General features: G+C 46.1%; 1 pseudogene; it reads right to left on the reverse strand.

Moving 5' to 3' along the window:
• Positions 1–7,539: 7,539 nt before the first annotated feature.
• LOC133362249 (uncharacterized) overlaps positions 7,540–23,895 on the reverse strand; it is a 110,697-nt pseudogene continuing 94,341 nt past the window's right edge.

Below are 23,895 nucleotides of genomic sequence, written 5' to 3' on the forward strand. Positions count from 1 at the left end.
GCCGTAGGGTGGGACCCTACAAAGGCCGTGTACGTGCCGGATGCGACCGGCCCAAAGGAGCTGTCGGCCGCCTCCACTCCGTGGCCGGCTCGAAGCGAGCCGGGGCCGCGGGCTCCGCCGCCGGCGCGGCCACGTCGGGACGGGGTGCCTGCTGCGCGCCGACCCGACGTCGACTGTTTCCGCTGCGGCCGTCGGGGCCACTATGCCAGGGACTGCTGGGCCCGGGTTCCGGGGCCGCCCCAGCAGGAGGCCTCGATCGCGGACGTCCCAAAGAAAGACCCTCCGGCACAGGCAAGTCGGTGCGCACCAGACACCCGGCAAGGCCTGACACCTCACTCATCGCCGTTGTTGTGCGACGCGGATGTTCTAAAATATGGGAGGCCAGTATCTGCGCCTTGTCGCTCGATAACGCAGTGGCGTAAGTTGGCTCGGCGGGTTGTCGCGGCCGCTACAGGTTCGTCCACTGTACCGGGGTCGATCCAAGGGGTGGACGTGCGTATTTTGGTGGATTCCGGGGCGTCCGCGACCATTATTTCGGATGTCATATTCCATCTTTTGAACATCCCACCGGGGGCCGTGAGGCCGGCTTACGCTTCCTGCATCGCTGCGAACGGGGGTAGTATGGGCATCGTGGGACAGGTGGACGCTAATATTTCTATCGGGGGGGTCTCGGCCTCGGGCGTTGTGTTAATTTCGAGGTCCCTGGCGGTTCCTTGCTTGTTGGGCACGGATTTTTTGGCTAAGATGCCCATTTTAATTAGAATCAATGAAAATTGCATTGAACTGCCAGGGGGCCGCAAATTGGCGTTTTTACAGTCCACCTGGGGGCGACCGGCTCCGGTTGCCCAGGTGCAGGCGTTATCGGAAGTTTCAGTTGATATTCCACCTGGCTCGCAGATGCTCATTCCCCTACGATACCGGAAGCCGGTTCCGGGTCGGCAGAGTGCTTGTGGAATTTTGCTGTCGCCGTCCGCCGCTGTTACGGGCGGATTGGCACTGGTGGGGGCGCAAACCATTGTCCGTCCGGATCAGCGCCCGTTTTTGCAGGTGTTAAATGCGACTTCTGAGAGCGTGTGTGTGCCGGCTGGTACCGTTGTGGCACACGCCACTACGGCGTTTACGGCTCAGAGTGACATTCCGGACGGGGGGCTGGTGGGTGGTGTTTCACACGACGGAGGGGTGGACGATCGTTGGATCGCCGAATTATGTGCGGAAAATTCGGCCCTTTCCGCTGAGCAGCGTTGTGCGATTCATAAATTATTAGCGAGCTATTCCGATGTGTTTAGCTCGGACGATTTGGACTTGGGACGCACCTCGCTGCTCTCTCATCACATCGAAACGGGGGACGCGGCCCCTATCCGCTTGAACTCGCGTCGGATGAGTCCGGCTGAGCGTGAGCACGTTCGAGGGGCAGTGGAAGACATGTTGAAAGCGGATATTATATCTCCGTCTAATAGCCCGTGGGGTGCGCCTGTCGTGTTGGTTAAAAAGAAAGATGGTAAATTACGATTTTGTGTGGATTTTCGGAAGTTAAATAAAGTGTCGGTGGCAGATGCGTATCCCCTGCCGCGTATGGACGATTCTCTCGACGCCTTGTCAGGGGCTAAGTTTTTTTCAACGCTAGATCTCTCTTCGGGCTTCTGGCAGCTTCCCCTTGACGAGCCCTCGCGGGAAAAGACAGCGTTCCGTACGCCGCAGGGGTTGTTCCAATTTAACTGTCTGCCGATGGGGTTGAATGCAGCCCCTGCCACCTTTCAGAGATTGATGGAGTTGGTATTGACGGGGTTGCAGTGGGAGACATGTCTCATTTATTTAGATGATATTATTGTCTTCAGCCGCACATTTGATGAGCATTTATTGCGGTTGGAGGCCGTTTTTGCCAGAATGCGTTCTGCTAATTTGAAATTCAAGCCTAAGAAATGTCATCTACTGCAACGTTCCGTTCGATACTTGGGACATATTGTTAGTGCGGACGGGGTGGCCACGGATCCAGAGAAAACTGCGTGTGTCCGGGATTGGGCAACCCCCGCCACGGTGGGTGATGTGCGTCGGTTTTTGGGGTTCGCCTCATATTACCGGAGGTTTGTTCCGAATTTCGCTACTATCGCCAGGCCTTTGCATCTCCTTACTGGGAAGGGGCACAAATTTGTGTGGGGACCGCCGGAGGAGGCGGCGTTTCGGAGCCTGCGCGACCTACTGGCTACTGCGCCGACGTTGGATTATCCGGATTTTGAACATCCCTTCATTCTGGATACTGATGCGAGTGACACCGGGATTGGGGCGGTGTTGTCCCAGTCAAAAGGTGGTGTTGAGCGTGTGGTGGCGTACGGGAGTCGGGTTTTGTCTCCCGCGGAAACTCGTTACTGCGTCACTCGCAGGGAACTTTTGGCTATTGTGTATTTTCTCCGCCAATTTCGACCGTATCTGTACGGTCGGTCGTTTATTGTCCGAACGGACCATGCGGCCTTGCAGTACGCTCTTAAGATGGACCAGCCATCCGGACAATTGGCGAGATGGCTGGACACGTTGCAAGAATTCTCCTTCCAAATTCACCATCGGAAGGGTGTGCGTCACGCTAACGCGGACGCACTGTCCAGGTTGCCGCAACAATCCCCTTGTGCGTGTGCGTCGGGGACGCATAGGTGTGGACCGGCTCAGCCCCCCCCTCAGCCTGTCGCGCGGGCAGTGGATGTTCTCGAACCTCCGCTTACACCGGGACCGGTTGAAGGGGGACCGGCTGACGGGATTTTGCGTCTTCCAAGGTCTGTGTGGATTCGGGAGCAAATGTTGGACGATTCTTTGGTGTCGTTACGGAAACGAACGGAGAAGGCGGGTAAGGAAGTCGGTGCGGGTGGTAATTCGGAAACTGCTTTCCGAGATGGGTTACTGATGTGGAGGGAAGGGATACAGGAACACTGGCGTCTCGTTGTGCCTGCGTCATTGCGCTATGAGTTGATTAGATCTTTGCACTGTGACACACTTTTACACCTGGGGGTGCAGAAAACCCTATTGACGCTGCAACGAGACTATTATTGGCACGGCATGACGACGGATGTCGTCGGTCACGTTCGCGCGTGTCCCGATTGTGCCCGCCGTAAGCCGCCTAAACATCCATATGTTCCGCCGATACAATCGATTAAAGTATCTCGGGTTAATGAGTTGGTGGCGTTAGATATTTTGGGACCCTTTCCGCCATCAGCTAAAGGAAATAAGTATTTACTGGTGGGGGTGGAGTACCTCTCTCGCTGGCCGATGGCCTGGCCCTTGCCTGACCAGTCAGCGGCGTCTATCACGGACGCCTTTCTATTTGGGTATGTAATGGACAAAGGGGCTCCGGAGAGGCTCCTTACGGATCAGGGACGTAACTTTTCGTCTAAATTGTTGGGGGAGGTGTGTGCGGCTCTTGGAACTAAAAAGATACGGACGTCCCCCTACCACTCGCAAACGGATGGTATGGTGGAACGGTTGAATCGGACTCTGTCCGCCATGCTGTGCCATACAGTCGGGGAAAACCAATCTGATTGGGATTTGCATATCCCTGGGGTGCTTTCGGCGTATCGCATGACGCCGCACGCGGCTACTGGATACTCGCCGTTTTTCCTTATGTACGGCCGTGAGAACGTGCCGCCGATTCATGACCAGTTGGGAACCGGTGCGAGGGGGCCTGTTAAGCCTCTTCCTGAGTATATTAAGGACAACGTTCGGCGTGTCGCTGAGGCGAGGGAAAATGCCCGCATGGCTACTGCCAAGGCTCAGGCCAGGAATGAGCGGTGTGCCCGACGTTCAAAGGGGGAGTGTCCCTGGAAAAAGGGGGACCTGGCCTGGCTTCATTGCCCACAGGTGCGGCCAGGTACATCTCCTAAATTACATCGACCTTGGCAGGGTCCGGTCCGCCTCATTGAGGTTCCCAACCCACAGTCGGCGCGTGTTCAGGTTGGTGCACGGCGTTGGTTCGTGCACACGTCCCGGTTGAAGCCATACATTGCCCCACGGCCGGATGCGTCATCTCCCCAAGTTGCCTTGCCGGGGTCTGTTGCTGCCGACTCGCCCTTGCCTGTGTCTGCTGACCTTGCGAGAGCGCCTGTCGTACCCTTCACAGACAAGCCGGCCGTGACAGCGCAGGGAGGAGGACCTTCCGCTTGTGGGACGCCGACCGGAGCCGCAGAACCCACGGGACCTGCAGCTCTTCCTATCCCTCCGCGGACGCGAGTACGGGATGTTTCTGGACGCGAGCGGGACAGTGGCGGGCCTCCAATGGCGACGGAAGAACTTGCGCCCGTCGCCCCTAAAACCCTTCCACGTTCCCGCTCGGCGGGTGGGCCGCCGACCGTCCGGGACGGCCCGGCTACCCGTACTCGCTCGAAATCCCTCACGTTTCGTTAGATTGTGTTGTGTTGTGTTATTGTTATAATGTTCTTCAATGCTTCGTGTCTTTTTGCGTGTTGGCCCTTTACACCCGCATTGCTTTTCAGGTTGCAATTCAGCCGAGGTCGGCTGGATTTTCTTTAGGGGGGAGGGTGATGTAATGCGGTTGTAAACGGCCCTTCTGAGGTGCCGTCAGGGGGGGAGGAGTTAGGTCACGTGGGGGGAGAGGGGTTGAGTATAGAAGGAGGGGAACCGGAAGAGCAGGGGGAGTGACTGGGAGCCAGGAACAGAGGAAGGCCACGTAGGGCGAAGCGGGGTGTGGCGAGATCGCCACGAACACGGGGGAAGCGAGGATCGGCACCGTTGGCCAGCGGTGACCGACCCGAAGCAGCAAGGAGGCTGCAGTCAGCAGCGGGGCTGCACAGAGAGAGTGGGCAGCGGGTCTGCATACAGTGACAGCCAGAGGGTCTGCACATAGGGGTAGCAGCAAGTCTGCAGGGAGGAGGTTACAGTAGATGAAGCAGAGAGTCAGAGGGGTGAGGAAGCTATAATAGCAGTGAATAGCCGGGGGCTACAAATACAGGAGTTATAACAGAGTGCCGTGTGGGTAAAGACGTGAACCTGAATAAAGACACGAAGACAGAAAGAAGTGTTCGAGTCCTTTTATTACACATACAACACATATCTATAGATGCACAAATGAGTGTAAATGCATCGGGGTGTAGATACATGCACAGTGTAATTGCACACAGCAATGTACATAAACACATGTGCACGTATACAGCAGTGTGCATGCTCAGAGATTGCGTTTCAACACACACACAAATATGCGAGCACACACGATTGTACATACATACACACGTGTACAGACCCACACGTGTCCATGAACGAGTGTAAATACACACACGAGTGCACATGCTCACGAATGTACCCACAGAGAAGTACACACCCATGTACATACACATGGCTACAGTTCCCTGCTGTAATGGCTGGTGCTTCTGCTAGAAGGTGGCATGTGTTGTAATTATTGCACAGCAAATGATGTGAGCGTGCTGTCTTGTTTATTCCAAACGTTGTCACGTTAAGGTGGTGCTTCGTAGTCCTATAGGATTACTTGTTGATGTGGTGTGATGCGCATTGGTTGTGAGGTGTTTCAATTCGTAATTTTACTCTCGTTGTTAAGTGGTCTTGTTGAGCTAAAGTTGGAGAAAGACATTGCTCACACACGCTTACAAGCGATACCATTTCGATTATCAATAAAAGTGTATGAGTACCTGGTGCGGTGTGTAAACATTGCCACTGGGGAGACAAAGGCGGTCGGGCGTGGTGCTGGCCACCCACCCCCTCGTGTACCGTTGCGGCCTTCATAGGTGCTCGCTAACAGCACTTGCCCCTACAGTCTGTTAAGGCTATACGGGGGGTCTTTATCTTTGTGTGTACAAAGCGGGGTGGATGCACATTCGTGCATTTTTCTCCACCGCTGTGTATGTCCACTCGTGTGTGGGTGTGTGTACAAGGGAGTGTATATGTGTACTCGTGTAAGTATGTGTAGTGGAACACACAACTTATTTTCATATTGTGTCGTACAAAGAATTGAGGGGCAACGTGGTGATGAATGCGGCACCACAACAGGGAACTACAGGGATGAGACTCCCCGCTCGTGGTGCTAAATTATTGAAAACAGCGCCACTGAGCGGACAGAGCCCCGCCCCTACAGCTCGTGCGTGTGACGTCATGAGTGTGACGTCAAGAGTGTGACGTCATGAGTGTGACGTCATGAGTGTGACGTCATGAGTGCGACATCATGAGTGCGACGTCATGAGTGCGAATTCATGAGTGCGACGTCATGGGTGTGATAATAAAATAATTTTAGGAAGTAATTTGATTCTGATTTAAACGTATTATTTAATTATTTTATTTAAATAAAACATAATAATATTATTTTAGAAATGTTTTTTTTTATTTTCATTATTTTATTATTTTCCTTCTTCAATAAGGGACGATTAGTCATCTTTCGCATGTCAGGTCTTTGTGACGTCATGAGTGTGACGTCATGAGTGTGACGTCATGAGTGTGACGTCATGAGTGTGATCAGCGGACAGCCACGATGCTGCCAGGTGAGGGTCAACTTGTGTGCTGGAGATGCTTCACCTGAAACTCGCCTCCACGCGTGTTCGCTATGAACATTGTAGCAATAAGGGACGATTAGTCATCTTTAACATGTCAGGTCTTTATTGTTCTGCAAGTAAATGAACCTTCTTGTTTTTTTCGGTAAAGTCACGAAGAAGGGAAATAATAAAATAATAAAACATAATAAAATTATTTTATAAAAAAATTTCATTTTTATTTCCCTTCTGCAAGTAAATTAAAGTTAAAACTCGTAGAAACACATGCACACTCGTGTGTGAATGCACACCGCTGTATAGAGTCGTGTTCATAAGCACACTTGTGTGTGTATGTCTACTCGTCCGTGCTTTTTTTTAAGGAAGGATATGGTTGAAATAACGTACGATCAGTCATCTTTAAAAACAATTCAGGTCTTTATTAATCTAAAAGAAAATTCACGTTAACACTCGTATCGAAATATTTATTAATACGCATGCTCAAACAGGAAGGAACTGGGCAAATTATTTCCCAATTTCAACAGTTAAAACATATTCCTAAAATCTAACACGTAAACGTCGATCTCCCCATTGACGTCCTTTTCGACTGAAGCCATTCGTCCAGAAGTCCAAGCCATCAAACACAAGAACAACGAACGTGCAATCCACGCAACACTCTGAAACCTATTACTTTAAGTTATTTTGTTTATTACACAATGATAAAAAAAAACTAAAGAACATGTTTAAAATATTGTGCAAAGTTGTGATCACAGTATTTCTCCAACTTTAGCTCAACAAAACCACTTAACCACGAGAGAAAAATCAGAAATTGAACCACCACACAACAACTGCGCTTCACAACACATCAACAAGTAGTCCGATAGGACTACAAAGCACCACCTTAACGTGACGAAGTCTAGAATAAACTTTTACACGCAATTAGCTGTGAGAATATGACATGGCACCTTCAAAACTTTGACTCTCCAGCCATTCCAGCAGCCATTTCTCAGTGTCCACCTGCATGGAGTCGAAAGAGGAATTGTCGGCAGGGCTCATTACATCCAGCAACCTCTCAGGATCCAACTGCATGAGGTCGAAAAAGGAATTGTTGTCAGGACTTATGACATCCACTACATCTAGGGATCTCTCAGGATCCACCTGTATAGGATCAAAAGATGCATTTTTTTCAGGACTCATTGCAGCACTTTGCATTACACCTTTTGATTTCACTTCCCTATCATTGCGGATCTTCTGATGCTTGTTTCGTGGTGATGACCGTGAACATGTCCTCTCCCTCGGAGAGCAATTGATTCGCTTTTCACCACAGTGTGTTTTCTGATGCCTGTGATGATTTGATTTATCCCCAAATGCCTTTCCACAAATAGAGCAATTGAACGGCTTCTCGCCCGTGTGTGTTTTCTGGTGACTTTGAAGAATTGTTTTCCTTGCAAATGCCTTCCCACAAACAGAGCACTTGAATGGCTTCTCGCCTGTGTGTGTTTTCTGGTGACTGTTAAGATTAGATTTTTCTGAAAATGCCATTCCACAAACAGAGCACTTGAATGGCTTCTCGCCCGAGTGTGTTTTCTGGTGCCTGTTCAGAGTTGATTTCTGAGCAAATGCCTTCCCACAAACAGAGCACTTGAATGGCTTCTCGCCCGAGTGTATTTTCTGGTGACTGTTTAGAGTTGATTTCTCCACAAATGCCTTCCCACAAACAGAGCACCTGAATGGCTTCTCGTTCGTGTGTGTTTTCTGGTGCCTGTGAAGATTTGATTTCCGTGAAAATCCTTTCCCACACGCAGAGCAATTGAACGGCTTCTCGCCCGTGTGTGCGTGGCGCTGTGGAGAGAGTATCTGCTCCATGTGACTGATTCTTCAGAGCAGAGTAACAGTCGCGGGTGTTGTTGAGAGTTAAATGCACTCTCTAAGCTGCGTGGATGTCTGCCTCAAATCGCCAAAAAGCAAACTCTCACTAACGTCTAACCGGGACACGGTAACGTCTCGTAAGTCGGGCTACACGCGACTACCAGTTTTATCCACTAACGAAGACACTTACTTGTTGATGCACGGCGTGTCGATGTCCCTGTAACCCGTCTGTAGAGATCGCCACGAATTCTCCCAGTCGCCAGGCAATCGTGCTCGCCAGGCTGGGTCTCGCAGGAGAAGGGTAATCTGCAGAGCGAGGAGTTGCGCGTCTATCCTCAGCGAAACCCCTCTCGAAATGGTCTTGAGGTCTGATTTTAAGCCCCTTATAACTCCCCTCTCGCATACAAATCCTTTGTTCTCGTCTTGGATTATCATAGACTTTGCATTCAATTGTTAATTTTTACATTAACAATTCGCATATGTAGCAACATAGCTTAGCTAATCCGGCCATTGTAATTTAACCTTAATACGTATGTACATCCTACTGCGTAATTGTACACTTCTGTTTGAATAATTACATACATCTCCATGCATAATTCCGTGCTTCCTGTGAATTTGCTAATATTCACCCGACAATGTCCTCTAAACTGCAGAGATTCATCTTCATGGTTCTTTCGGTAAAGTCACGTAGAAGGGAAGTAATAAAATAATAAAAAATAAACATAATAAAATAATTCTCACGACGAGACAAAGGAGGAGGTGGAAGAGGTGCAGGTGGTGGAGGTGGTGATGCAGGGAAAGAAGAGGAAGCGAGGGGGCCTTGCTCGCGTGGCGCCGCGTGCTGCTTTGTGGTGGCATGGCCACCACACAGTAGGGGTGGTTGTTGTGGTCGTGGATCGCTGCCAACAATGACCACTATCACCAGACTACCCACTCACCCCGTGACACATCCCAGGCACACACCCACACACCCCGTGATACACGGTGTGTAAACATCGTCACTGGGGAGACAAAGGCGGTCGGGCGTGGTGCTGGCCACCCACCCCCTCTTGTACCATTGCGGCTTTCATAGGTGCTCGCTAACAGCACTTGCCCCTACAGTCTGTTAAGGCTATACGGGGGATCTTTATCTTTGTGTGTACAAAGCGGGGTGGATGCACATTCGTGCATTTTTCTCCACCGCTGTGTATGTCCACTCGTGTGTGGGTGTGTGTACAAGGGAGTGTATATGTGTACTCGTGTAAGTATGTGTAGTGGAACACACAACTTATTTTCATATTGTGTCGTACAAAGAATTGAGGGCAACGTGGTGATGAATGCGGCACCACAACAGGGAACTACAGGGATGAGACTCCCCGCTCGTGGTGCTAAATTAATGAAAACAGCGCCACTGAGCGGACAGAGCCCCGCCCCTACAGCTCGTGCGTGTGACGTCATGAGTGTGACGTCATGAGTGTGATCAGCGGACAGCCACGATGCTGCCAGGTGAGGGTCAACTTGTGTGCTGGAGATGCTTCACCTGAAACTCGCCTCCACGCGTGTTCGCTATGAACATTGTAGCAATAAGGGACGATTAGTCATCTTTAACATGTCAGGTCTTTATTGTTCTGCAAGTAAATTAAGGTTAAAACTCGTAGAAACACATGCACACTCGTGTGTGAATGCACACCGCTGTATAGACAGTCGTGTTTATAAGCACACTTGTGTGTGTATGTCTTCTCGTCCGTGTCAGGTCTTTATTAATCTGCAAGAAAATTCACGTTAATACTCGTATCAAAATCTTTATTAATACGCATGCTCAAACAGGAAGGAACTAGGCAAATTATTTCCCAATAGGAATTCAACAGTTAAAACATATTCTTATAATCTAACACGTAAACGTAGATTTCCCCATTGACGTCCTTTAACGACTGAAGCCATTCGTCCAGAAGTCCAAGCCATCAAACACAAGAACAACAAACGTGCAATCCACGCACACTCTGAAACTAATTATTTTAAGTTATTTTATTTATTACACAATGATAAAAATTTAAAGAACATGTTTAAAATGTTGAGCAAAGTTGTGATCACAGTATTTCTCCACCTTTGGCTCAACAAAACCACTTAACCACGAGAGTAAAATTAGAAATTGAACCACCACACAACCACTGCGCTTCACAACACATCAACAAGTAGTCCGATAGGACTACAAAGCACCACCTTAACGTGACGAAGTCTAGAATAAACTTTAACACGCAATTAGCTGTGAGAAGATGACATGGCACCTTCTACCATAAACACCACACATTTACCAGTCCCGATGATACAACCACCAGACGAAGCAACGCATCTATAGAAGTATAACATTGTTGTCATCCTGAAATAAGTGAACACTTCTGGAACTTAAAAGGAAGGCTTTCATCTGAACACATTATATAGCATTCACAACATCACTCTATTTCGATTTAAAAGCTTTCATGACTGCAGGGATTAATCTTCTTGGTTCTTTCGGTGAAGTCACGTAAAAGGAAAATAATAAAAGAATACAAATAAAACATAATAAAATAATTCTCACGACGTTTCGGCCACAACGCAAGCAGCCATCTTCAGGTGAAGAATAGGTCTGTCAAGTAGACAGAGTCTGAATGACTACTTGACGGACCTGTTCTCCACCTGACGACGGCTGCTTGCGTTGTGGCCGAAACATCACTCTAGCTTGGAGTACTGGAAATCACGGAAATAATATTTCGTACCTTATTAACTGATCTAACAGAGACCTGGTTTACCTTATTAACTGATCTAACAGAGACACAAACATGCACATTCCAGGACTTCAAGAGTTAACAGAAGTTCTCAAAACTTTGACTCTCCAGCCATTCCAGCAGCCATGTCTCAGTATCCACCTGCATGGGGTCGAAAGAGGAATTGTCGGCAGGGCTCATTACATCCAGCAACCTCTCAGGATCCAACTGCATGAGGTCGAAAAAGGAATTGTTGTCAGGACTCATGACATCCACTACATCTAGGCATCTCTCAGGATCCACCTGTATAGGATCAAAAGATGCATTTTTTTCAGGACTCATTGCAGCACTTTGCATTACACCTTTTGATTCCACTTCCCTATCATTGCGGATCTTCTGATGCTTGTTTCGTGGTGATGACCGTGAACATGTCCTCTCCCTCGGAGAGAAATTGATTCGCTTTTCACCTGAGTGTGTTTTCTGGTGACTGTGAAGATGTGATTTCTGTGAAAATGCCTTCCCACACACAGAGCAATTGAATGGCTTCTCGCCCGTGTGTGTTTTTTGATGACTCTGAAGATGTGATTTTCGTGCAAATGCATTCCCACACACAGAGCAATTGATTCGCTTTTCACCCGAGTGTGTTTTCTGGTGTCTGTTAAGATTTGATTTATCCGCAAATACCTTTCCACAAATAGAGCAATTGAACGGCTTCTCGCCCGTGTGTGTTTTCTGGTGACTGTAAAGAATAGATTTCCAAGCAAATGCCTTCCCACAAACAGAGCACTTGAATGGCTTCTCGCCCGTGTGTGTTTTCTGGTGACTCTGAAGATGTGATTTCTGTGCAAATGCCTTCCCACACACAGCGCAATTGAATGGCTTCTCGCCTGTGTGTGTTTTCTGGTGAGTGTTAAGATGTGATTTCTGTGAAAATGCCTTCCCACACACAGAGCACTTGAATGGCTTCTCGCCTGTGTGTGTTTTCTGGTGAGTGTTAAGATGTGATTTCCGTGAAAATGCCTTCCCACACACAGAGCAATTGAACGGCTTCTTGCCCGTGTGTGCGTGGCGCTGTGGAAAGAGTATCTGCTCCATGTGAATGATTCTTCAGAGCAGAGTAACAGTCGCGGGTGTTGTTGAGCGTTAAAAGCACCCTCTAAGCTGCGTGGATGTCTGGCTCAAATCGCCAAGAAGCAAACTCTTACTAACGTCTAACCGACACACAGTAACGTCTCGTAAGTCGGGATATACGCGACTACCAGTTGTATCCACTAACGAAGACACTTACTTGTTGATGCACGGCGTGTCGATGTCCCTGTAACCCGTCTGAAGAGATCGCCACGAACTCGCCAACCAGTCGCCAGGCAATCGTGCTCGCCAGGCTGGGTCTCGCAGGAGAAGGGTAATCTGCAGAGCGAGGAGTCGTGCGTCTATCCTCAGTGAAATCCCTCTCGAAATGGTCTTGAGGTCTGAATTTAAGCCGCTTATAACTCCCCTCTAGCATTCAAATCTTTTGTTCTCGTCTTGGATTATCATCGACTTTGCATTCAATTGTTAATTTCTACATTAACAATCCGCATATGTAGCAACATAGCTTAGCGAATCTGGCCATTGTAATTTAACCTTAATACGTATGTACATCCTACTGCGTAATTGTACACTTCTGTTTGAATAATTACGTACATCTCCATGCATAATTCCGTGCTTCCTGTGAATTTGCTAATATTCACCCGACAATGCCCTCTAAACTGCAGAGATTCATCTTAATGGTTCTGTCGGTAAAGGCACGGAGAAGGGAAGTAATAAAATAATAAAAATAAAACATAATAAAATAATTCTCACGACGGAAGAGATGGAGGACGAGACAAAGGAGGAGGTGGAGGAGGTGCAGGTGGTGGAGGTGGTGATGCAGGCTCGTGAAGGACGCTACTGGGCAGTTGGAGGCAGTCGCCCTCCAACAACAACGGAGGGCGGAGGAGCGACGCTCACAACAACGAGCGGAGCGCCGGGTGGCTAAAGCACAGCAAGTTGGTACAGTAGGAGGCACAGGTGGTGCATCAGCCAGTCATCTCGGTAATCTCGGTCAGTCGACCCGTGGCACCTGCTGGGTCTGCCCCGTGACCTCCTGCCAGCGGGCGTTCGACACTTCACGTGGTAGCCTCAAGGTGCACTTGGCCTGGCACAAGCGTCGTGGTGACGTCACCGCCACTTAGTGGCGAATGGCGGTTATTGTTGTTGTTGTTGATGCAGGGAAAGAAGAGGAAGCGAGGGGGCCTTGCTCGCGTGGCGAGAGCGATCACCTCACTCCTCCGCCGCGTGCTGCTTTGTGGTGGCATGTCCACCACACAGTAGGGGTGGTTGTTGTGGTCGTGGATCGCTGCCAACCATGACCACTATCACCAGACTACCCACCCACCCCGTGACACATCCCAGGCACACACCCACACACCCCGTGATACACGTCACACACACACACCACATGGTTCCCCCCCGGAGAGACGGTGCCACTGGGACCACAGCTGTGGAAGGAATCTGAGCAGCAGATGCCAGGACTACAGTGGAGAACGACTGCTATCAAGACACCTCACACAACAAACACACACGGGACTAGCCTAAAAAACTAGCCGGCCCCATCTTGGACTAATAGGTGCAAGTTAATACTGTTCTGAACCTGTTTAATAAACATATTTAAGGACACTCGTGTTGAGCATGGTGCTTTTAGCAAACGAGTGTGTTTTGTTATCATTTCTGTCATAAACTTTGAATAATCATCTGAATGGTTTAGCTTGAAAGCGTGGTTTATAATAACGTTACGCAAAAAAAACAATCGTCATCTTTTAGTCTGTAACATACGACCTTCAGTGTGAATATACACCAATGTGCATGTGTTCAATATTTTGCCAGTTTAAAAATTTGTGACGAGTTTTTTTGCTAATTGCATTGACTATTGAGGGGTTACCAGCCCCTCGCACCCGTCCAAAGACCTCGTGGGCCTCTGTGGTGGCTACGAGCCTTCCCGCCGGGACATTGCTCACATCCAGCACAGCGTTACCGTCCGGCACCGCCGATGAGGTAGCAGATTATTTTTATGGAACTTTACTCGTGGCAGGGGAATTCCAAACAACAGGGGGATCTTCTTCAGAGAAAAACAAACGAATCAAGGGGACGTGGGAGCGTGGCGTAAGGTGTAGAAAGCTGTAAGCGCCAGGCTACCGTGGGCTCACCTCCCAATCAACGGGAGTCGAGGAGTGGTGGTTGCTCATGCATCCACCGAAGATGCAAATAAGTCGAGTTAGATTCCTTCTATGTCCTCCTACATTATAACCCAACTATACTCAGATGTATACATATGTATGCATATATTTATTTACGAAACCAGGGACGGATATGCGAACTGGGGGTGCGGGATTAGAATTGCCCTATAATTACTAGGATCGCATTGTGGTCGCATTATAATTTGCTGAATGTGCAATCTCAATGGATTGGAATATCTCTTTAACCGCACCATCCTAATCAAAACTCGTTGAGTATATTTATTGTTCCAATTGTAAGCATTCGTTTCTCTGTTAGATCAAGTAACATGTTTATTCATCATCATCATCGAGATCAATGGGCAAAGGGCGCGTAGGTGTGAAGTGCACATTTTGTACTCCTGCGTATACCATAAACCATTACATAGGAAACACTACAACAAGACGAGCACTCGTGTGTGCATGTACATGTATTTGTGTGCATATGTATGTAGGTACAAACGTGCGTGTTCACAGTGGAATGCAATCCTAGTTGACGTACAATGCTTTGAATGTACACCCGTGTGTTTATGTACACTGCGTTGCATATGTGTATGTACACTCCGGTATATGCACATTTGTGTGTATATGTATGCACATTCGTCTATGTATATACACTGCTATGCCCACTCGTGTGTGGGTGTGTGTACAAGGGAGTGTATATGTGTACTCGTGTAAGTATGTGTAGTGGAACACACAACTTATTTTCATATCGTGTCGTACAAAGAATTGAGGGGCAACGTGGTGATGAATGCGGCACCACAACAGAGAACTACAGGGATGAGACTCCCCGCTCGTGGTGCTAAATTAATGAAAACAGCGCCACTGAGCGGACAGAGCCCCGCCCCTACAGCTCGTGCGTGTGACGTCATGAGTGTGACGTCATGAGTGTGATCAGCGGACAGCCACGATGCTGCCAGGTGAGGGTCAACTTGTGTGCTGGAGATGCTTCACCTGAAACTCGCCTCCACACGTGTTCGCTATGAACATTGTAGCAATAAGGGACGATTAGTCGTCTTTAACATGTCAGGTCTTTATTGTTCTGCAAGAAAATGAACCTTCTTGGCTCTTTCGGTAAAGTCACGAAGAAGGGAAATAAAAAAATAATAAAAAAAATAAAGTAGCTTTATGACGTATTTTTATTCTGTTTTAAATTAATTGTTTTATTATTTAATTAAAATAAAACATAATAAAAAAATTATAATTTTTTTTATTGTTTTATTTTTATTATTTTATTACTTCCCTTCTTCAATAAGGGACGATTAGTTATCTTTAACATGTCAGGTTTTAATTGTTCTGCAAGTAAATTAACGTTAAAACTCGTAGAAACACATGCACACTCGTGTGTGAATAAACACCGCTGTATAGACAGTCGTGTTTATAAGCACACTTGTGTGTGTCCGTGTTTTTTAAAGGAAGGATATGGTTGAAATAACGTATGCTCAGTCATCTTTAAAAACAATTCAGGTCTTTATTAATCTGCAAGAAAATTCACGTTAACACTCGTATTGAAATCTTTATTAATACGCTTGCTCAAACAGGAAAAAACTGGGCAAATTATTTCCCAATTTCAACAGTTAAAACATATTCTTAAAATCTAACACGTAAACGTCGATTTCCCCATTGACGTCCTTTTCGACTGAAGCCATTCGTCCAGAAGTCCAAGCCATCAAACACAAGAACAACGAACGTGCAATCCACGCACACTCTGAAACCTATTACTTTAAGTTATTTTGTTTATTACACAATGATAAAATATTTTTTTAAGAACATCTTCTTGGTTCTTTCGGTAAAGTCACGTAGAATGGAAATAATAAAAATAAAACATCATAAAATATTATTATTTTATTATTTCCATTCTACGTCACTTTACCTGAAAGAACCAAGAAGATGAATCCCTGCAGTCACGAAAGCTTTAAATCGAAAATTAAGAACATGTTTAAAATATTGAGCAAAGTTGTGATCACAGTATTTCTCCAACTTTAGCTCAACAAAACCACTTAACCACGAGAGTAAAATTAGAAATTGAACCACCACACAACCACTGCGCTTCACAACACATCAACAAGTAATCCGATTGCACTACAAAGCACCACCTTAACGTGACGAAGTCTAGAATAAACTTTAACACGCAATTAGCTGTGAGAAGATGACATGGCACCTTCTACCATAAACACCAAACATTTACCAGTCCCGATGATACAACCACCAGACGAAGCAACGCATCTATAGAAGTATAACATTGTTGTCATCCTGAAATGAGTGAACACTTCTGGAACTTAAAACCAAGACTTTCATCTGTACACATTATAAAGCATTGACAAGATCACTCTTGCTTGGAGTAATGGAAATCGCTGAAAAATATCTAAGAGACACCAATATACATAATTCAACAGTTAACAGATGTACTCAATACGTTTGAGTTTTCAGAAACTCCACTACATCCAGCCATCTCTCCGGATCCAACTTCATGGGGTCGAAAGTAGAATTGTCGTCAGGACTCGTTACATCCTCTACATTCAGCAATCTCTCAGGATCCACCTGTCTAGGTTCGAAACATGCATTTTTTTCAGGACTCATTTCAGCACTTTGATGCTTGTTTCGGGGTGATGACTGTGAACATGTCCTCTCCCTCGTAGAGCAATTTAATGGCTTTTCAGCCGAGTGTGTTTTCTGGTGCCTGTGAAGAGCTGACTTCCATGCAAATGCCTTCCCACAAAGAGAGCACTTGAATGGATTCTCGCTCGAGTGTGTTTTCTGGTGACTGTGAAGATTTGATTTACGTGAAAATGCCTTCCCACACACAGAGCAATTGAACGGCTTCTCGCCCGTGTGTGCGTGGCGCTGTGGAGAGTTTATCTGCTCCATGTGACTTATTCTTCAGAGCAGAGTAATAGTCGCGGGTGTTGTTGAGAGTTAAAAGCACCCTCTAAGCTGCGTGGATGTCTGTCTCAAATCGCCAAGAATCAAATTCTCACTAACGTCTAACCGAGACAATAACGCCTCGTAAGTCGAACTACACACGCTATTACCAGTTTATCCACTAACAAAGACACTTACTTGTTGATGCACGGCGTGTCGATGTCCCTGTAACCCGTCTGAAGAGATCGCCACGAACTCTCCGAGTCGCCACGCAATCGTGCTCGCCAGGCTGGGTCTCGCAGGAGAAGGGTAATCTGCAGAGCGAGGAGTTGCTCGTCTATCCTCAGTGAAATCCCTCTCGAAATGGTCTTGAGGTCTGATTTTAAGCCCGTTATAACTCCCCTCTAGCATACAAATCCTTTGTTCTCGACTTGGCCATTGCATTAAATAGTTAATTTCTACATTTACAATCCGCAAATTAATCAACATAGCTTAACTAATTAAACTTTAATATGTATGTACATCCCACTGTTTGAATAATTACATACATCTACATGCATAATTCCGTGTTTATTGTTAATGTATTCACCCGCAATTTCATAAACTTTACATTTTATTGTTATGTTTTTAAATTTACAATCTGTATTTCTAGCTTAAGGGTACGGGTAAGGAATCAAAACCCGTTTTCGACCTCTGAGTGGAACGCACTACTTATTATATTATAGCCTCGTGTGCAAAGAATTGAGGGGCAACGTGGTGATGAATGCGGCACCACAAAAGCGAACTACAGGGATGAGACTCCCCGCTCGTGGTGCTAAATTAATGAAAACAGCGCCACTGAGCGGACAGAGCCCCGCCCCTACAGCTCGTGCGTGTGACGTCATGAGTGTGACGTCATGAGTGTGATCAGCTGACAGCCACGATGCTGCCAGGTGAGGGTAAACTTGTGTGCTGGAGATGCTTCACCTGAAACTCGCCTCCACGCGTGTTCGCTATGAACATTGTAGCACTATAGGACGATTTGTCATCTTTAACATGTCAGATCTTTATTGTTCTGCAAGAAAATTAAAGTTAAAACTCGTCGAGACACATGCCCACTCGTGTGTGAATGCACACCGCTGTATAGACAGTCGTGTTTAACACGTTCCTTCGGAGTGGGCAGGTACGAACTTGGTTGGACAGCGCATTCGTGCAATCCGTGTTGGATACCGTAGTCATGTTGGAGGTTGTAGCTGTTACTATTGCATCGGACGTCGTTCACGCGCAGCACGGAGACGTGCCGTTCAACGAGATGCTCCGGCAGGGTGCACTGCTCGGCGACTTGCTCATTGGTGAGGCGGAACGCAACAGGAAGCTGTTCGACGGGGCCGGCTCTCATCATTGAAGACAAAGGCGTCGGGATGGTTTGCGCACAGGTGGAAATACAGCAGCGCCAGACGCGGATCCTTCGCGAAATTTTGCGACTTCGCCAGGAACCTGACGGTCTCCTCACTAGGGTCCTGCTCAGCGAGAGCGGTCTCGGCCAGAGACGCGAGCATGGCGTCCTCAGTATCGACGCTGACGCGTCGCTTCTCGGCCTTCGCGACGCGCGCGCGCTCCAGTCGGGCAGCACGCTCTTCGGGCGTCTCGTCCTTTATTGTGCGCTCGCCGCCGTACTGTGGCCAGACGTCGCCGATGGTTGCGAACATCCCCACTTTCTCCACACCGCCGATGGTTGCACTGAACGTCGGCGATCGCGCCAGAAAACGTTTGCAGTCAAGCAAACTGCAATATGCCAAGACAGTCACAGTCACTGAACTGCGCAGAGTGCACGACAGACAAATATGCACGACAGACAGCCAAATAATCCCTGGTGGGCAGTGTGGAACCTGTTGTTCCTCCCTGTATAAGATTCAAATACTGTCAATAATAGCTGTATTATAATAAAATACTGTCAATTATCCATTTTCACACTCACGATGTATGTATCATGTCAGAATAATTTATAAATAAGAAATGCCAACCCTATTTTTTTCAAATTAATAAATGGCAACCTCGTGTCTTACCCACAAATGTAGCAACTACCCAAAGCGTTGAGTAGGCACGTAAAATAAATTCATCAACTGAAATTGATTATGCTCCTGACAAATAAACAAGTCACGTGAGATTAGATTATTTACAATGCATGTACATTACATGCCAATGTTCATCATCATCAGCCATGCTCAATCTACTGCTGGGAGAAAAGGTTCCCCAATATTTTCCCCGATATTGTCACCATCCCTCATGATCTTGTGATCCACCCAGCTCATGCGCATGAGATGATCTCATTGCTTCATCTCTGTGGTGGTTATTTTCTCACACGTGTTTTCTCCATCGGTTGACATTCCATCCCAAGTTCTGTCCACTTGCTATTATCCCTTTTAGTCACGATGTGTCATGGGCAAGCCTAATTAAAACTCTACTTGCATTTTTGCAATGTTGCATTGAGGAGAAAGTAAAGTAACCAAAAAATAACTGTATGAATTAAAATAGAGATGGTCAAAATGAAAAAAATAATAAATAATAATGAAATATTGACTGTAAATCTATCACAATTAATTGAAAAACTGGAAAGTGTGCTGGGAGTGGGGGGGGGGACTCCAGTTGAATCGTAAACATGGCCACAGGCAGCCATTGCCACCATGCACACATGTCCAGTTAGGGATGTTCATTGAATTTTTAAGGGTGTTGCGATAATTGCATGCACAAAAGCCTATTAAAAAAGCATTACCAATCTTCAGCACACCCACAATGAGTGAAATATGGTCATAACAAGCTCAATGACTGACATGGCGTGGTTAGGCCTTCATCTAGCAGTGGCTTGACCAAGTGGTGTACGTTTATTATATTGTTTATATTGTATCTATAATGATCAGAACAATGGCATTGCAAGATGCGTCTGTAAAAATGCGTGCCATGCGCCAAGCAGTTTGATCAAGTACTCAAAAAGTTGAATATTATAGATTCCATGACTTAGGAATCAATACAATATTCCATAAGCAAACGGTACAAATCGATAATAAAAGTGCAGCAGATACAAAACACTGAGTACGCTTCGCCAGTACTCTAACTTACAATACGATATTATATGTGCATAGGCAGCTTATTCTGCGTCAAGAGATACGAGAAAATAGCTTATCAATATACCCATGGTGTTTTTAGTGATAAAGCAAATATCTGTGGAGTCACGTACCGCCTTGAAGACTCTTAATAGAAGACTCTTAATATTTACGTTGAAGCCTATTCGCCATTGTTTGAAGCACCATCGGTGGGGGAGGGAGAGAGCACAGAGGTGGTGGGGTGGCCTCGAGTGGCATGGGAGAGTTAACGCAGCGAATAAGATGCACGACAGACAGACAAATAATCCCTGGTGGGCAGTGTGGAACCTGTTGTTCCTACCTGTATGTAGAAAAAATAACTTGACTTGAGGTAGCCAGGTAGACAGCCCCCTTAACTATCGCCCCCCCCCCTCCCTTAGGCCCCTCCCCTGACCCTCCTCCCTTAGGCACCTCCCCTCTCCGTACCCGGAAGTAGGTTTCCACCAATCAAAGAGCTGTTTATGTTATATATTTATTTATGCACGACAAACAAACAGACAGTCAGACACACAGACAGACAATAAATCCCTGGTGGGCAGTGTGGAACATTGTTCCTACCTGTATAAACAGCTCTTTGATTGGTGGAGACCTACTTCCGGGTACAGAGAGGGGAGGGGCCTAAGGGAGTCTGTGTGGAAAATGTCAGCTCGATTGGATCACGGGAAGTGGGTTAAAAAACGAGCGAAAGATTTGCACGGTCGTAAGCAAGCAAGCACGCAAGTAAGCAAGCGAACTTAATATAAAGGATTTAATAAGTATAACCCGTAAAAACAAAGTTTTTCACTATAAATCCTTTATATGGGTGGCAGCGAACTTAATATAAAGGATTTAAAAATATATTCGCCTGTGCGGGAAGGCATTTTCACGTAAATCAAATCTTCACAGTCACCAGAAAACACACTCGAGCGAGAATCCATTCAAGTGCTCTCTTTGTGGGAAGGCATTTGCATGGAAGTCAGCTCTTCACAGGCACCAGAAAACACACTCGGGTGAAAAGCCATTAATTTGCTCTACAAGGGAGAGGACATGTTCACAGTCATCACCCCGAAACAAGCATCAAAGTGCTGAAATGAGTCCTGAAAAAAATGCATGTTTCGAACCTAGACAGGTGGATCCTGAGAGATTGCTGAATGTAGTGGATGCAATGAGTCCTGACGACAATTCCACTTTCGACCCCATGAAGTTGGATCCGGAGAGATGGCTGGATGTAGTGGAGTTTCTGAAAACTCAAACGTATTGAGTACATCTGTTAACTGTTGAATTATGTATATTGGTGTCTCTTAGATATTTTTCAGCGATTTCCATTACTCCAAGCAAGAGTGATCTTGTCAATGCTTTATAATGTGTACAGATGAAAGTCTTGGTTTTAAGTTCCAGAAGTGTTCACTCATTTCAGGATGACAACAATGTTATACTTCTATAGATGCGTTGCTTCGTCTGGTGGTTGTATCATCGGGACTGGTAAATGTGTGGTGTTTATGGTAGAAGGTGCCATGTCATCCTCTCACAGCTAATTGCGTGTTAAAGTTTATTCTAGACTTCGTCACGTTAAGGTGGTGCTTTGTAGTCCTATCGGACTACTTGATGATGTGGTGTGATGCGCAGTGGTTGTGTGGTGGTTCAATTTCTAATTTTACTCTCGTGGTTAAGTGGTTTTGTTGATCTAAAGTTGGAGAAATACTGTGATCACAACTTTGCTCAATATTTTAAACATGTTCTATTAATTTTTTTAACATTGTGTAATAAATAAATAACTTAAAGTATAGGTTTCAGAGTGTGCGTGGATTGCACGTTCGTTGTTCTAGTGTTTGATGGCTTGGACTTCTGGACGAATGGATTCAGTCGAAAAGGACGTCAATGGGGAAATCGACGTTCACGTGTTGAATTTTAAGAATATGTTTTAACTGTTGAAATTGGGAAATAATTTGCCTAGTTCCTTCCTGTTTGAGCAAGCGTATTAATAAAGATTTCGATACGAGTATTAACGTGAATTTTCTTGCAGATTAATAAAGACCTGAATTGATTTTAAAGATAACTGATCGTACGTTATTTTAACCATATCCTTTCTTTAAAAAACACGGACGAGTAGACATACACACACGAGTGTGCTTATAAACACGACTGTCTATACAGCGGTGTGCATTCACACACGAGTGTGTATGTGTTTCTACGAGTTCTAACGTTAATTTACTTGCAGAACAATAAAGACTTGACATGTTAGAGATGACTAATCGTCCCTTATTGAAGAAGAGAAATAATAAAATAATAACAATAAAACAAATTCTTTGTTATAAAATAATTTTATTATGTTTTATTTTAATTAAATAATAAAAGAAATGTATTTTTACTGAATTAAATAACTTTATAAAAAAAAAAATCTTATTTCCCTTCTACGTGACTTTACCGAAAGAACCAATAAGGTTAATTTACTTGCAGAACAATAAAGACCTGACATGTTAAAGATGACTAATCGTCCCGTATTCATAGCGAACACATGTGGAGGCGAGTTTCAGGTGAAGCATCTCCAGCACACAAGTTTACCCTCACCTGGCAGCATCGTGGCTGTTTTCATTAATTTAGCACCACGAGCGGGGAGTCTCATCCCTGTAGTTCCCTGTTGTGGTGCTGCATTCATCACCACGTTGCCCCTCAATTCTTTGTACGACACGATATGAAAATAAGTTGAGTGTTCACCACTACACATACTTACATGGGTACACATATACACTCCCTTGTACACACACCCACACACGAGTTGACATACACAGTGCTTTAGAAAAATGAACGAATGTGCATCCACCCCGCTTTGTACACACAAAGATGGTATAGTTTGTAAGCGTTGTTTATTATATTGTAACGCAGCCATTATCACATTCTATAGCAGAAAGTCTCGTGTGAATTTAGACCTTTGTGTATTACAGTGCTGTGTATACGAATGTGTTGAAACATTTTCCACGTGTTTTCACGGTAAGTGCATTGAATGTGGAGGGGTAACCAGCCCCTCGCAACATTCCGGAGACCTCGAGGGCCGCTGTGATCGCTATGAGCATTCCCTCTGGGACACTGCTCACAGTTACCACAGCTTTACCGTCCGCCGATGCGGTAGGGGGTTGTTTTTACAGAACTTGACTCGTGGAAGGGGAATGCCAAACAACAGGGAGAGTGGCTCTTCTTCTTGGTTCTTTCGGTAAAGTCACGTAGATAAAATAATAAAAATAAAACATAATATTAGCAAATTCAAAGGAAGCGCGGGCTTATGCATGAAGATGTACATCTTTATTCAAACGGAAGTGTACAATTATGCAGTGGGATGTACATACATATTAAGGTTTAATTATAATGGCCGGATTAGCTAAGCTATGTTGCTACATATGCGGGTTGTTAATGTAAAAATTAACAATTGAATGCAAAGTCCATTATATGCCAGGACGAGAACAAAGGATTTGTATGCAAGAGGGGAGTTATAAGGGGCTTAAAATCAGACCTCAAGACCATTTCGAGAGGGATTTCACTGAGGATAGACGCGCAACTCCTCGCTCTGCAGATTATCCTTCTCCTGCGAGACCCA

This window comes from Lethenteron reissneri, unplaced genomic scaffold (assembly GCF_015708825.2).
Source record: "Lethenteron reissneri isolate LAM-NWPU_2019-01 unplaced genomic scaffold, ASM1570882v1 scaffold_141, whole genome shotgun sequence".
NCBI classification, from domain to species: Eukaryota; Metazoa; Chordata; class Hyperoartia; order Petromyzontiformes; family Petromyzontidae; genus Lethenteron; species Lethenteron reissneri.